The sequence below is a fragment of the Mustela lutreola genome, chromosome 13 (assembly GCF_030435805.1).
Source record: "Mustela lutreola isolate mMusLut2 chromosome 13, mMusLut2.pri, whole genome shotgun sequence".
Classification (NCBI taxonomy): domain Eukaryota; kingdom Metazoa; phylum Chordata; class Mammalia; order Carnivora; family Mustelidae; genus Mustela; species Mustela lutreola.
The window spans coordinates 30,287,635-30,301,546 of record NC_081302.1 but is presented as its reverse complement, the minus strand read 5'-3'; the positions used below and the strand labels follow the sequence as shown (position 1 = coordinate 30,301,546).

At 36.9% G+C, this 13,912-nt stretch overlaps 1 protein-coding gene across 2 annotated transcripts in view; it reads left to right on the top strand.

Moving 5' to 3' along the window:
- SCEL (sciellin) overlaps positions 1-13,912 on the top strand; it is a 329,617-nt gene that overhangs the window by 153,700 nt on the left and 162,005 nt on the right. For both annotated transcript variants that reach the window (XM_059144698.1, XM_059144697.1), the window contains one exon: positions 10,221-10,360. The gene's annotated coding sequence lies outside the window, so the exon portion shown is untranslated. The remainder of the gene's footprint in view (positions 1-10,220; positions 10,361-13,912) is intronic.

Genomic DNA, 13,912 nt, shown 5'->3' with positions numbered 1-13,912 from the left:
CATGGAAGGCACATGAGAATATGCTCTCTGGCTTGGTTATTCCCATCTGTGATGTTCAATCCCATTCAATCCCAGTCACATTTGTATTCATTAATTTGAAGCTCCTTCTATTTTCTTTTTGTGCTTGGGAGACCCCACACTCACTGTTTTGCCTGAATTTTCTCAACTTGTCCGCTTCTGACATTTCTCCTCTCAGTAGTTCATTTCTACAAAATCCCCCCAATTTTGAATTTTTGAGAAACCCTAGTGTTTTTGTGAACTTGCTGTATTAGAATCCCTTTTCCTTCCCCCCTCCTTCCCTTTGTTCCTTCTCCCTCCCTCCTTCCCACATTATCTTCCTGTAGGGATAAATCGTGCAGTAACTCTTTCAATGTGAAAATTGCAATATTTGGATCAGAGTTCTTGTTGGTACTATAACCACAAATTTAGTGACTTAAAACAATATAATTTTATTATCTACATTTCTGGAGGTCAGAAGGCTGGAATGGTCCAGGAGAGGGCTATTCCTTGCCATTTCTGCCTTCTACAGTATGCCTGCATTCCTTCTGTGGGGGCCTCTTCCCTGGTCAAAGAGAGCAGCAGCCAATCAAGTCTTGCACGCTCATGACTCTGGCTTCACTTCCCTCCTCATAGCTCCTTCTCTGACTCTTACACTCTTGACTCCCTCTTTTCACTTATAAAAACCCTTATTACAAGGGTCCTTTTCATTGGGCTCACCCTGATAATCCAGGATAATCTCCCCATCTCAAGGTCCTTGATTTAATAACATCTTCAGAATCCCTTTTGCCATGTAAAACAATGTATTCATAGATCCCAGGGATTAAGATGTGAATATATTGGGAGGAGGATGGGGAGAAGGTTATTATTCTACTTATTATAGACCTAATGGGCTCTTAAAAATAAGGTTATTTATATAAAGCATCATGTCATCTGCAAAGAGAGTTTGCCTTCTTCATTGCCAATTTGCATACCTTTTATTTCTTTTTGTTGTCTGATTGCTGTTGCTAGGACTTCTAGTACTACGTTGAACAAGAGCGGTGAGAGTAGGCATCCTTGTCATGTTCCTGATCTCAAAGGGAAGGCTGTTGGCTTTTCCCCATTGAGGATGATATTCGCTGTGAGTTTATCATAGATAGGTTTTATGAAGTTGAGGATATCCCCCCATCTCTGTACTTTGAAGTATTTTAATCAGGAATGGATGCTGTATCTTGTCAAATGCGTTTTCTGCATCAATTGAGAGGACCATGTGCTTTTTCTCTCTTCTTTTATTGATTTGTTCTATCACATTGGTTGATTTGCAAATGTTGAACAACACTTGCATCCCATGGATAAATCCCACCTGGTCATGGTGAATAATCTTTTTAATGTACTCTTGGATCCTATTAGCTAGGATCTTTTTGAGAATCTTAGCATCCATATTCATCAGGGATATTGGTCTGAAATTCTCCTTTTTGGTGGGGTCTTTGCCTGGATTGGGGATCAAGGTAATGCTGGCTTTGTTAAAAAAAAAAAAAAGTCTGGAAGTTTTCCTTCTGTTTCTATTTTTTGAAACAGCTTCAGGAGAATAGGTATTATTTCTTCTGTGAATGTTTGGTAGAATTCTCCAGGGAATTCATCAGGTCCTGGGCTCTTGTTTTTTGGGAGTTTTTTGATCACTGCTTCAATCTCGTTACTAGATATTGGTCTATTCAGGTTGTCAATTTCTTCCTGATTCAGTTTTGGAAGTTTATTGGTTTCCAGGAATGCATCCATTTTATCTACATTGCTTAATTTATTGGCATATAACTATTGATAATAATTTCTGATGACTGTTTCTATCTTCTTGGTGTCACTTGTGATTTCTCCCTTCTCATTCATAATTTTACTAATTTGGGTCCTCTCTCTTTTCTTTTGGATTAGTTTGGCCAATGGTTTATTGATCTTATTGATTCTTTCAAAAAACCAGCTTCTAGTTTCGTTGATGTGTTCTACTATGTCTCTAGAGTCTGTCTCATTGATCTCTGCTCTAATTTTGATTATTTCCCTTTTTGTGTGTGGGGTTGGCTTAAACACCCCCAAACTACTAGAACTCATACAGGAATTCTATAATGTGGCAGCATACAAAATCAATATACAGAAATCATTGTTTTCTTATACACTAACAATGAAAATATAGAAAGGGAAACTAGAGAATCCATTCCATTTACTATAGCACCAAGAACCATAAGACACCTGGGAATAAACCTGACCAAAGAGGTCAAGGATCTGTATTCAAGGAACTACAAAACACTTATGAAAGAAATTGAAGAAGACAAAAAAGATGGAAGACCATTCCATGCTCATGGATCAGAATAACAAACATTGTTAAAATGTCTATACTTCCTAAAGCAATCTATATTTTCAGTGCCATCCCAATCAAAATTCCACCGGTATTTTTCAAAGAGCTAAAATAATGCTAAAATTTGTATGGAACCAGAAGAGACTCTGAATTACTAAGGAAATGTTGAAAAAGAAAAACAAAATTGGAGGCATCACACTGGCTGATTTCAAGCTTTACTACAAAGCTGTGATCACCAAGACAGCATGGTACTGGCACAAAAATGGACACATAGAAGAGTGGAACAGAATAGAGTGCCCAAATAAGGATCGTCAACTCTATGGTCAAATAATCTTCAACAAAGCAGGAAAAAATATACAGTGGAAAAAAGATAGTCTCTTCAATAAATGATGCTGGGAAAATTGGACATCTATGTGTAGAAGAATGAAACTTGACCATTCCCTTTTCACCATACACAAAGATAAACTCTAAATGGATAAAAGACCTCAACGTGAGGCAGGAATCTATCAAAATCCTAGAGGAGAGCATAGGCAGTAACCTCTTTGACATCAGCCACAGCAACTTCTTTCAAGATATGTCTCCAAAGACAAAGGAAACAAAAGTGAAAAAGAACTTTTGGGACTTCATCAAGATCAAAAACTTTTGCATAGCAAAGGAAGCAGTCAACAAAACGAAGAGGCAACCCATGGAATGGGAAAAGATATTCGCAAATGACACTACAGACAAAGGGCTGATATTCAAGATCTATAAAGAACTCCTCAAACTCAACACACACAAAACAGATAATCACATCAAAAAATGGGCAGAAGACATGAACAGACACTTCTCCTATGAAGACATACAAATAGCTAACAGACACATGAAAAAATATTCATTATCATTAGCCATCAGGGAGATTCAAATCAAAACCACATTGAGATACCACCTTACACCAGTTAGATTGGCCAAAATTAACAAGACAGTAAACATGTATGTATGTTGGAGAGGATGTGGAGAAAGGGGAACCCTCTTACACTGTTGGTGGGAATGCAAGTTGGTGCAGCCACTTTGGAAAACAGTGTGGAGATTCCTTAAGAAATTAAAAATGGAGCTACCCTCTGACCCTGCAGTTGCACTGCTAGGTATTTACCCCAAAGATACAGATGTAGTGAAAAGAAGGGCCATCTGTACTTCAATGTTTATAGCAGCAATGGCCCCAGTCACCAAACAGTGGAAAGAACGCAGATGACCTTCAACAGATGAATAGACAAAGAAGATACAATGCATATATACAATGGAGTGTTATATCTCCATCAAAAAGGATGAATACCCAACTTTTGTATCAACATGGATGGGACTGGAGGAGATTATGCTGAGTGAAATAAGTCAAGCAAAGAGAGTCAATTATCATATGGTTTCACTTATTTGTGGAACATAAGGAATAACATGGAGGACATTGGGAGATGGAGTGGAGAAGTGAGTTGGGGAAAACTGGAGGGGGAGACAAACCATGAAAGACTGTGGACTCTTGAGAAACAAACTGAGGGGTTTGGAGGGGAGGAGGTAGGGTGTTAGGTGAGCCTGGTGGTGGGTATTATGGAGGGCATGTATTGCATAGAGCACAGGGTATGGTGCATAAACAATGAATTTTGGAACACTGAAAAGAATAAAGTGAAAAAAAAAGGTTATTTATTGTTTTCTGGTTGAAATGTTAGCTGCATCTAACCTAGATTCCAAATCTCCAAATCTTGGCCCAAATGCTTGCTCATCTTCTCTGCCTTAAGTCCAGTAGAACAGTAGCAGATGTAATACTTTCATGAGTATATTCCATTATAGACCAGAGCGAATTCTTTATGTGTGCAGGTAATACACATTTCAGTGAGCTGAAAATGAGCTTGACTCTGCAAAATGTCATGTTATATTTTGGTACTTTCACAACTAGTTTCAAACACTCGATCATTTTAGTAATGGCACATTGGTACTATTTTGTGTGCCATAATATTTCCCAACTTTTGTCCTCATTTTTTTGTACTCCATTTTCTTCTTTTTCCAAGAAAATTAGATGAAAACTCTGTAATATTTTCTTGGAAATACAAAGGTATAGCCTGTAGTGACTGCGATGATGTAATTACCATTATTCTGTTGAAGTGAATTTTAGACCAGGATGATTTATAAGATATAGTAAAACATCAATAAACATCAATTAGTCTGCCAGTCCCTGTGTGTTCATGGGAATAAAATGTCACTCCTGTCCTTGAGGAATTCATAGTTTACTAGGAGAAAGAGATCATGTACAGAATAGAGAATTAACAAACTGTAGTAGCAAGACTCATACTAGAAAATTAAATAAGGTGATACAAATTTTGTTAGTGGAGGACACTCAGACCTTAAACATGCAAGCAAAGGTATTTCCTTGGAAACTGAAGGTAAATGTCACTTTCTGAAATTTGTATTTGAAACAAAGGAGGTTAGCGATTATAATACATGTTGAAATAAAATTTCTAATTTGAAATATTTTTATATTTGTTTTACACATTTCTTTTTGATATCATATTAAAAGATTTGACTATATTAATGAATAGGAAACAATGTACAGAACATTAAAATGGGTATTTCAGGGATTAGAAAAGAAAAGCAATTAAAATATGTATATTGATTGTTTGGATTTTTTTCCTAAAATTCCATTGAATGTCTATCCCCCAAAGGAATATGGAGAACATAGGCTTGTGGAGGAAGAGTAAGAAAACGATAGTTCTGGCTCCTGATGAATGGGGATGACAGGCAGATCTATAACATTAATTTAATAAAAAAAATGTAAATGATTAAATCTTAGAGACACACAATTACCTATGGTAGTGTGGAGATAATTACATTAAGAATTAGTTGTCGGGGGACACCTCGATGGCTTAGTCATTAAGCATCTGCCTTCAGTTCAGGTCATGATCCTGGGGCCCTGGGATCAAGCCCTGCATCGGGTTCCTTGCTCAGGGGGAAGCCTGCTTCTCCCTCTCCCACTCCCCTTGCTTGTATTCCTTCTCTCACTGTCTCTCTCTCTCTCTAATCCAAATAAATAAATAAAAGCTTTAAAAAAGGGCGCCTGGGTGGCTCAGTGGGTTAAGCCGCTGCCTTCGGCTCAGGTCATGATCTCAGGGTCCTGGGATCGAGTCCCGCATCGGGCTCTCTGCTCAGCAGGGAGCCTGCTTCCCTCTCTCTCTCTCTCTCTGCCTACTTGTGATCTCTGTCTGTCAAATAAATAAATAAAATCTTTTAAAAAAAAATCTTAAAACAAAAACCTAGTTGTTAGGAAAGATGAAAGATTAAGAGACAAAGAGTTATTCTTGAGTGATTGCCAAAATGCCCATTTTAAGAAAAAAATCTTCTTTAAACGTATGTGGTACTTATGAACTCCTTTGATGTAGATTTAGTATATTCATTCAGTAAAGGATACAACTATATTTGTGACTGGACCATGTGATTATCTTCTCTTGCTTTTTTTGTATCTATCTTGAGTTGACTTAGATTATAGCTTTGGAATAATCTTATTTGATCAATGTAGAGTTGCATTTCCTATCTCAAGGGTTAGAAATTTACTCTGCATGTATGTGGCGGGAATTGGGTTGAGGTCACATTAAATATGGTTATAATGGCTAGGGGCCAGTTGACTGGCACAAATGAAGATGACTAAGAACCATTATCTTGTGTCATGATATCTGCATCCACCTGCCACCCTTTGTCAAATGATGCTTTATCCCCCTTGGAACTGTGCTTGGTGGCTTGTGGAACAATAAAATTCAATAACAGTAATTCTAATCTTGTTGGTAGATGGCTAATCAGCCTTCAAGTCTATATGACACCAAAATAACTAACCCTGTTGCTGCTTTAATTGCTTGAATTTGTTATTTTGGCTACATAAAATCTTCAGAGTGAAAGTCATGTTGAAAATTAGCCGACAATACATGCCGAATAGAACTGTAAGGAAATTTTAGGTGACCTTTCATTTGGAAATAAAGACTGTTGAGATGAACTGAAGGGACCATCGGATACTACTATCCTATGGCTCTGAGGTCTGCTGGAGCCCTGGAGTGACATATAGAAGCAGGGAGAATAATGGACCAGCATCACTAGGTCTTTGACTATTTTAAACATGAACATTTGAATGACATGAACCCAGTAATATCAGATACCATTCCCTAGGGAGAGAGGTGGGCTAAGTCTTTTCAGTTTGGGTAACAGGTAAACTGAGTCAGAGATTCCAAAAGATTTTTAAAGATTTTTTTCAAATTAAAAAAAAAAATCCCAAAAGATTTTGTATCCTTAAAAACACGCTGTCATTTCCAAGTTAAGAAACAATTTTTGCTTTTAAAAATAGGCTTAGGGTGCCTGGGTGGCTCAGTCATTAAAGCATCCAACTCTTGATTTTGGCTGAGGGCATGATCTCAGGGTCCTGAGATGGAGCCCTGCATGGGGCTCCGGTTCTGCTCAGGATTCTCTCTCTCCCTTTCTCTTTAGCCCTCCCCCGGCTTGTGGGTATGCACGTGTTCTCTCTCTCTCACTAAATAAATAAATAAAATCTTTTTTAAAAAAAGGCTTAAATAATAGCCTCAATTGTTTATTAAGTTGATCTCTTTCATTTCAGAAACTGATCTCCAAGGCAAGGTCCTCTATTGGATATTTTTTGTTCCTCAGAGAATTAAAGGCTTGAAGGGCCCTAGAGCCAAGAGCATATGGCTGACACAAAGAGGGACCTGAGACCATTCGAAATTCCCACTTGTGAGACAGTGATTTGGGCCTCAACTGTCAAGATTAGTTGTCTGTTTACTTGAGTATTATTCAGTTTGCTCCTCCTTCTGACTGGGTCCTCTATCTGTATGGCAGACCTAGAATAACTGTGAATCTGACCAGTGATTTATTGTCGCCAGTCCATAAACTTGATGAGCGACAGGAGCGTGGGAATGCTGGGGCCTTTCCCATGTCTGGTGAGCTCTATGTTTTGCTGTAACTGAGTTCTGTGAACTCTGGCCTTATCACATGATCCTTCATAATACAGAGCTACCCTCAGACACCGAACTTTCCTTGGAAGTGATGATAGAGTCAAAATTGTGTGGAGCTTTTATGTGTGTGTGTGTGGTGTCAAAAATTTAGTGCACAATACTATCCATTGTTAAGGGAAGACAAGGCATGTTAGAGGCACAAATTGATGTTAATTTAGACATATTGCTTTAAGTGTTGTAAAACATTGATTCAAGCGTTTTGTAGAAATGTTGTTTTTGCTTAAAACACTTGGGGCAATTGACATGCTTCAGCAACCTTTGATTTTACATATCCTTCCTTTATTTTTGAATTTTATTTTATTTTTTATAACTTTTCTATTAAAAAATCAATTAATGTGTAGTGTATTATTAATTTCAGAGGTAGAGTTCAGTAATTCATCAGTCTTATATAATACCCAGTGCTCATTACATCATTTGCCCTCCTTAATGTCCATCACCCAATGACCCCATCCCCCCCATTCCCCTCCTCTCCAGCAACTCTCATTTGTTTCCCATGATTTAAGAATGTCTCAGGTTTGTCTCCCTCTCTGATTTCATCTTATTTTTTTCCTCCTTTCCCCTATGTTCCTCTGGTTTGTTTCTTACATTCCACATATGAGTGAGATCATGGGATAAGTGTCCCCCCTTTTACCCAACTCTCCTGGTTGCTTGGCTCTGCATCCTTTCAGCACTTCTGTTCTAGAGTGAACCTGTGGGTGCAGGCCTTGATCTGGGTTTCCATATAAACAGCAATTAGATTGGAGTTTGGGTTTTATAAGATATACAATTTCTCCTTTTAATTTTATTGCATTGGAGAAATAAGGATAATATATACCTTGTGAATCTATGTTAATAATGATCATAAACATATGTAAAGTGCTCAGGAAACTAACTAGAATATATGTTCATCCAGGGAAATGTCTGTGGTTTTTCTTTGTTTCCCTTTAGTGTGGATATTCAAGAACTGTTGCCAAATAAGAGGCTGCTCAGATACAAACACAAGAGAACATGCTGAAACTGCCTTTAAAAATGCAAGCCAGCTGGCTGCTCTAGACAAACGCTTAGGAAGAAAGCCTTCTTCATCTCATTCATAAATGGGGAAATGGGATTGCCAGGCCTAACTGGCTTGTTTATTTATTTTTGGTTTCTTTAAACAATGTATTCGTGAATAACTATGACCACATTAAGAAAAGGGTGCACTAGGAAAGCGAGGGGTGACCTTTCATGAAGTAGTGTTATAACCATCTCTATATATGGAAGAGTCTAGAGATGATTCCATGCAGGAAGCACTCTGGGTGGTGTGGCCTCTGGCAAGCAGGTGATAATCGGCGAGTATGTGTGTATGTACCAACTTGGCTGGTGTGTATGTGTATGTGTGTGTCTGTCTGTCTCACATGAATATATTCTGTATTATGGCTCTCTCCATATATACAGAGGAGAGCATGAAACAGTGTGGAAGTAGGCAACCATCAGTTTGTTCTTTGTGTTTATAGGACCTGCTTCTGCTCTTTGTTTGTTTGCTTATTCGTGTGTTTTGTTTTTTAGATTCCACATGAGTGAAGTCACAGGGTATTTGTCTTTCTGGTGGGGGGAGGATGGAAGGATGGGCAAAAATGGGTGAAGAGAAGTGGGCCTCCAGTTATGGAATGAATAAGTCATGGGAATAAAAGGCACAGCATAGAGAATATAGTCAATGATATTGTGGTAGCACTGTTACGGGCAGACATGGTGGCTACACTTGCGAGCACAGTGTAACATACAGAGAAGTTAATTACTGTGTTGTACACCTGAACAATTGTGTGTCAACTAGACTCAAAAAACAAGACAAAAAGGAAAAGAAAATAAAGAAAAATGTGAAAATAAATGTTGATTTTTGTCTATCTATCTATCTATCTATCTATCCATCATCAACATTTATTTTCATGCTCTTTACACTCTCCCCTGCATTGCAGGCTAGAAGCTTGAGAACCCTGTTTTCCAGACACCTTTGCTTTTGGTTCTGGCTATAATTTATACTCTGTCAATGAAATCATCTCATGTAAGATCCTGCAGGTAAAATACAGGCTCAATGAAACCATATATGAAAAAAGAATTCCTTTGCAATTACAAATAATAACTTTCCTAATTTATTGGTTTTATAAGTTTGGAATTCTGATTTGAGACCTTTTCCCCTTTAAAGCAAGAAGTAGATGTTCAGCTTTCACTGCAATGATTGAATCCTTTATTTGAAAAAAAATAAATAAATAAAAAGAGGGAATGCATTTTTTTCTTTTTGGCTGACTTTTAATGTGACATTGTTTGAGAGACTGAGCACAAAATTTTTAAACAGATGACAAGGCTGTCACCTTTGAGTGGTACAAATTTAGTAGCAATACTAGAGTTTTTATTATGATTTCTTTAAAGTATGAAACCCCAAAGTTATTCCTCTATGCCTTCATGATGAAATTACATAGAGTGGCAATGTTTAAGACAGTGATTGGGAGAAAGGCAAGTGTGAGGAAGGCAGTATAATTTTCATCTAAGGAAAGAGTGCTAGACTTGTGGAAAGGTAATTGTAGGTATTACTGAGCAGTGTGATGATTCTCCCCTACGAAAGTTCATCTCCAAGAAGCATTCCATCAGGCAAGCTATCAACTAGAACTGGCCTTTGATAAATACACCCACTTTAATAGCAGTCCCTGAGATGAAAAGGTTTGAATGCTTTCAAGGAATCACAAATTCATGGCACTGAATCTCTGCAGCCTGAAAATATGAAATGAAAACTCTAGTGTGCTGCCTTGAAAACCATCAAATTATAGTAGAATCCTACTTTTAGACATTAAAGGAAGACATACATAGGACATAGCATGTTACTAATGATTTTATCTTTCTCTTTATCCCTAAAATGATTTTAGGCAACTGGCTATGATATGAAAATAATGCTTCTTGGCCTGATGTAAAATGAGGAATTGCACAAGGTATCTTCCATACTACACCCTTTATGAGAAAATCGGGAGACTCTGGCCTTCAGAATTTCATTACAAGGGACCATAAGGTAAAGTCTTAATAATAAGCCTCCTCATGTGGTGTTTAAGATAGACCTAACTTCATTCTAGAATCTACCCAATATTTGGAATGTTGTGATTCTGAAGCTTACAGATACAGTGTTGTTGTAAACTTAATTCCCTAGAAAGTTGGGAGACAAGGGTTTATTCTCTGTTCTTGTTACTAACTTGAATTTGGCAAATGCTTGTTACCTTTCAGTGCTGCAAATTTAGTAACAGCAGAAGAATGTCTTATTACAATGCTTATATTACATGAATTCTAAAACTAAGTTTGGTGATTTGAAGGGAAGATAGTTAAGAGGACAGTTTACTTTTCATCTAATAAAACATTTAACTTGCGAAAGGTAATCATAATATTACCAGTGGAGTTTCTTCGCTGACAAAATAGACTTCCTTTTGAAGAAAAGGATGTCAGTTTTATCCTCTTGGGAAATTTTTCGAGCCAATATTTTATGTGTTTAAAAAAAAAAGAGTTTAGGCAATATAATTCACAATAGCCAAAGTGTAGAAGTAACTGAAATGTCCATCAACAGATGAATGAAGGAGCAAATGTGAGATATACATGAGTGGACTATTATTCAGCCTTAGGAAGGAAGTTCTGACCCGTGCTACAACATGAGTAAAACTTGAGGATAGTATGCTAAGTGAAAGAAGCCAATCACAAAAGGACAAATACTGTACGATTTCACTTATACAAAGTAACTGGAATAATCCCATTATAGGAACAGAATGTAGAATGATGCCTGTCAAGGGTTGAAGGAGAGGGACGGGGGAGTTAGTGTTTAATGGGTACAGAGCATCAGTTTGGGAAGATGAAAAAATTCTGGAGATGGATAGTGGTGAAGGTAGGACAACAGTGTGAATATACTGAAATCTATAGCACTGTAAACTTAACAATGGTTAAAATGACAAATTTTATGTTATGTCTGTTTTACCCCAATTAAAAAAATAAACTTAAAAAGAAAGCTTAAAATGACTTCAACGGCCTCATGTTTATCCTTTTTCCTAATTTAAGAAGGAAATAAGTCCTATGTCTCCAAAATACTGTGTCCTGGCTGCTTTAAGTCTGAATAAAATTATCACCAGTGCCTTTTGGCTCTTTTAAGATGTCTCATTTGGTAGGCCATCAGCTTTGAGACAAATCTTTGTGGCTTTGAATTCAGATAAAATAGAGTTACCTCTGAGTTGTATCTTGCATTTGTTTTACAATTATAAACATGGAAGGTAAATAAAGAAAAATAATATTACCATTTTGGAATATTGCCTTTTGGGAGATTACACACATGGCGGTTTATATTAAAGATGTGATATACCCTGTCTTCTTATTGAATGTATTTTAAAATGCACATTTTTGTATCAAGTTAAAGATGCTTATAAAATATTTTCTTATTTGTTAAAGGGAACCCCACTTATTGATAAGCTTCTTGTTTCCCTATGAATATTTGACCAAATCTTCGGTTCTTTTACCTTTTAATGGTGCTTAAAGTAAACAAATAATGCCCTGAAAAGTTGTTTATTTTTCTATCTGTTTTCTGCTATAACTCTCATAAATACCTTTATGTGTCAAAGTTTCATGCCAATAATACTAAAGTGAGAATAATGTTTCCACTTTTTAAAGTAAAGTTACAATGATCTATCAAGTGTTTTAAAATTCAGATTCTCATCCAAAAACATAATATTTATTTTAGAATAGTACCTACTCCTTTCCCCCAGCAGGTGGGTGGTAAAAGATAAGAAGAAAGAGGACATCAAGCATCTATACATATAAGGCACCTTGAATTTTCCTCCTTAATAGTCCTGTTTTTAAATTTTTAAAAAGATTTTGTTTACTTATTTGACATACAGAGATCACAAGTAGGCAGAGAGGCAGGCAGAGAGAGAGGAGGAAGCAGGCTCCCTGTTGAGCAGAGAGCCCGATGCGGGGCTCGATCCCAGGACCCTGAGATCATGACCTGAGCCGAAGGCAGAGGCTTTAACCCACTGAGCCACCCAGGCACCCCTAGTCCTGTTTTTAATGATGAGCTTGTTATTACTTATGTTTGGCAGGAAATTTTCATAAATGCTTAGTTCTTCTATGGACAAAACAATTTAGAATAAAATAACCATCACAAGGAATAGCCAATAACTTATATCATTGTCCTGAATTTAAGGGTGAAAGCATTTATAATCTAAGCACCAAGATACTTGGAAGTTCAAGAAAGTTATTAGCAGAGGAGCCCTTTATAAGTCATGAGTGTCTGCAGGGGCAGGAATGGGTGAGACAGAACTTGTAATGCTAAATACATCTTGGGCAGCAGTGCTCCTGGCTTTGGACAGGATTTGTTATAAGCTTTTCCTCCCAAATCTGTTGCAAAATGTAGTTTCAAGTGCTCCCAGATAGTTATGTCAGTGAGAGTAAATTTCACAGTGGAAAGGCTGTCTGTTTGAGTCCACTCGGAGTCAGTTATTTCCCCATGAATGGTTCAAATTTATTTTGGGTCAGTCTGAGTAAATGTCGAGCGCTTTTTCACATGGTCAAAGTGAGCTCTTCTGTAGGCACCGCCTATGAAAGTCGGACACCATGGCAAAGTTAGGACAGCTCCTCAATCCTTTACAGGCAATTCTCAAATGCAAACTCCTCTGAAAACTCAGACTTTGTTTTCACAATTTCATTGATGATATTGTTGGAGCAGACCTGATGTGACTATTCAGAGTTTTAACTCATTCTACTTATTATAAATGTTTGTACATCAAACTGTGGAAATATTAGTGTTTGATTACAAATCCTTCCCTAGAGCCTGTTAGGAGTGTCCCATAATGTGATATGTGCACAAAAATCAGAACATTTCTGAATTCCCAAATACCTCTGGCTGCAAGGGACTCAGAAAAGGGATCTGGGTCTATATACTACCATTCATATTTGCATTACTACTACTAAGTAATGATATTCTTTTCACAAAACAAGTATTTATTGTATGCCCATTATGTCACTCACTGTGCCAGGAGTGGGATATACAATTATGGGGAAAACATACAATTCCTACTGTCTAGTTGGGGAAACAATCACATGTACAGCTATATAATTATAAAATATATCTCTATCTGTATATCTTTATGTCTTATATATTTAAATATATCAGATACAGTGTTATATGTAATATTGTCTACAGTATATTATATACATATTAAATATATGCTATGTATATAATTTTAGAATGATATAGATAGCCATATGTATGTTAGATATATGATATGTATGTTAGATATATGATATAGATAACCATATGTGTTAGATTGTATGAAAGAAAAGAATAGAGTTCAGGAAAAAATGGGGGAGGGTCTAATAAAGGTTAATGAATCAGACAATATTTGAATGGAAACCTGAAGAGTTATTGGAGTAAACAGGTGAAGGGGATGTAGAGGAAACATGTAGAGGAAACAGGTTGTGCATAGGTATAGGCAAATGTGAAAGGCATAAAGAGACTATTTGCTTAGTACATGGCAAGGGTTAAGAGAATAAGATAAGATGCACTTTAGAAGCAGAAGAATCTAGATTATTTTGA